The 2,565-nt window shown below is 43.9% G+C and overlaps 1 pseudogene; it reads left to right on the forward strand.

Moving 5' to 3' along the window:
- Nucleotides 1-266: 266 nt before the first annotated feature.
- LOC125194807 overlaps nucleotides 267-2,565 on the forward strand; it is a 3,739-nt pseudogene continuing 1,440 nt past the window's right edge.

Below are 2,565 nucleotides of genomic sequence, written 5' to 3' on the forward strand. Positions count from 1 at the left end.
TATCTACCTCTATCCCTGCAGAAGACACTTTATGCCCTAGAACTATACCTTCTTTCACCATAAAATGGAACTTCTCCCAATTAAGAACAAGGTTACTTTTCGTTGGTGGGAGAAGCAGATGTTGAGAAATTGAATTGGGGTATTCTTCAACGCTAAACGACGTCGCATTCGGCTCAAGAGCTACAAATCCACCTTTTTTCAGTTGATTGTGTGATGAATAGAGTTTCCTGAGTGGTTTGGTGTTTGTTTCCGGCTGATCGGGGTGAGATTTTGAATTTTCCGGCTGTGGAAACATGGGGCATTGCTGCAGCAAAGGCGTCTCCGATTCCGCCGACAAGGAGGACTTCATCTCCACCTCCGCCGCCGCCAATCGCCGCCGGGAGACCCCCGCATCGGGATCGCAGACGCCGTCCGCCGCCACCAATGGGGGCGCACCGCCTCACTCCTTCACGGCGAGCCCGTGGCAGAGCCCCTACCCCGCTGGAATCGCGCCCTCGCCGTCTCCGGCGAGGACTCCGGGGCGGAAATTTCGGTGGCCGCTGCCTCCGCCATCGCCGGCGAAGCCGATTATGTCGGCGTTCATGAAGCGGCAGCCGAGTCCGCAGCCTGCGAAGCCGATACCGGAGGAGGGCGGCGGGGAAGGGAGCGAGCGGGCGCTGGATAAGAGCTTTGGGTATTCGAAGAATTTCGCGGCGAAGTATGAGCTGGGAAGGAGGTTGGGCGAGGGCATTTTGGGCATACTTGCTGGGCAAAATGTAAAAGGGGATTTGAAAAATCAGCAAGTTGCTGTCAAGATTATTGCCAAAGCTAAGGTTTGTTCAATCAATCAAACTTCAGATTGCAATTTTGATATTATATGTTCCATTTCTGAAATGGGAGAACTGATCTGTAGAATTGGTTGTTGTCAGCTTACACTTACAATGCATATATTTAATATTGGTGTTTTGTTGTTTAGTTCTGCAATTTTCTGGCAAGAAATAAGGGTATTAGGTATGGTTTATAAGAATGGCTATTTTACATTTTGAATGTTCTTGGAATAGATGGAAGGGGGAGAGGCTATGCTTGTGATCAAAGTGCACCAAAACTTGCTTTGTGCTATTTGTTTCAGAAAATTAGGGTGCTTATGAAATGATGATTGTTTGGCAGATGACAACAGCAATATCGATTGAAGATGTTCGAAGGGAGGTGAAGATTTTGAAAGCTTTGTCTGGGCATAAGAACCTGATCAAATTTTATGATGCATTTGAGGACGCTCATTATGTCTACGTGGTTATGGAGTAAGTTCTTTCTTACTGTTGAGTCATATGTTCCGTGCAGAATTGTATCTAGGCCGTGTTACTAAAATGAAGTCTTGTTCGACAGATTATGTGAAGGGGGTGAGCTGCTGGATAGGATTTTAGCACGGTAATTCAAGATGAATATGCATCATATATCATGTGCTAAAGAAGCTTGAATATATTTGTTTCTCTACATTTACAGAGGTGGAAGATATACAGAAGAGGATGCGAAGAAAATCGTGGTGCAGATGTTAAGTGTTGTTGCCTTCTGTCATCTACAAGGCGTTGTACATCGGGATCTGAAGCCCGAGGGACAGAAAACTTGTGTTCTTGTATATAATCTATTCATTTGGAGGTGCGCATCCGTTAAAATACATATTTATATCCTTGCAGAATTTCCTATTTGCCACAAAAGATGAAGATTCTCCGATGAAGGTCATTGATTTTGGTTTATCTGACTTCATAAGGCCAGGTAAAGGTCCCATATTTTACATTCGGCTTCATCCATAATCGTGATAAGCTTCTAGAACTCATGTTTCCTTCCTTCTCCGTCAAATTAGCTAGCTAGCAGCCTAGCACTATCTATCCCCTTCACGATAAATGTCTTTAATGTCTGAATTATATTGTTGGCAGATCAACGTCTGAATGATATCGTTGGTAGCGCATACTATGTTGCACCAAAATACTTCACAGATCATACAGCAGTGAAGCAGATATATGGAGTATTGGTGTAATAACATACATTTTATTATGTGGGAGCAGACCTTTTTGGGCACGCACCGAGTCAGGAATCTTTCGTTCAGTTCTACGAGCTGATCCTAACTTCCACGACGCACCATGGCCATCAGTATCCCCAGAGGGCAAAGATTTTGTGAAAAGGCTGCTTAATAGAGATCATAGGAAAAGAATGACTGCTGCCCAAGCACTTAGTAAGTCATTGTTTCATCATTTATGTTGTTTCTTTCTAATCGAAACATAAGTTTCTAAGTGATAGAAGTCAATATATTTATCTTCCTCTGCAGCTCATCCATGGCTAAGGGACCTTAACATCACGATACCTTTAGATATGATGATCTACAGATTAGTGAAGTCGTACATTCGAGCCACTCCTTTGAAACGTGCAGCCTTGAAAGTAGGCCCTCTTTGTGTGATCTGTGTACTTGATGTTTTTGAATTCTGCTCAGAGATGACGTTTTTCACCGTCTGCAGGCACTTTCGAAAGCTTTGACTGAGGATGAGCTCCTTTACCTTAGAACTCAATTTGAACTTCTGGAACCAAGAGATGGCT

The sequence above is a fragment of the Salvia hispanica genome, chromosome 6 (assembly GCF_023119035.1).
Source record: "Salvia hispanica cultivar TCC Black 2014 chromosome 6, UniMelb_Shisp_WGS_1.0, whole genome shotgun sequence".
Classification (NCBI taxonomy): Eukaryota; Viridiplantae; Streptophyta; class Magnoliopsida; order Lamiales; family Lamiaceae; genus Salvia; species Salvia hispanica.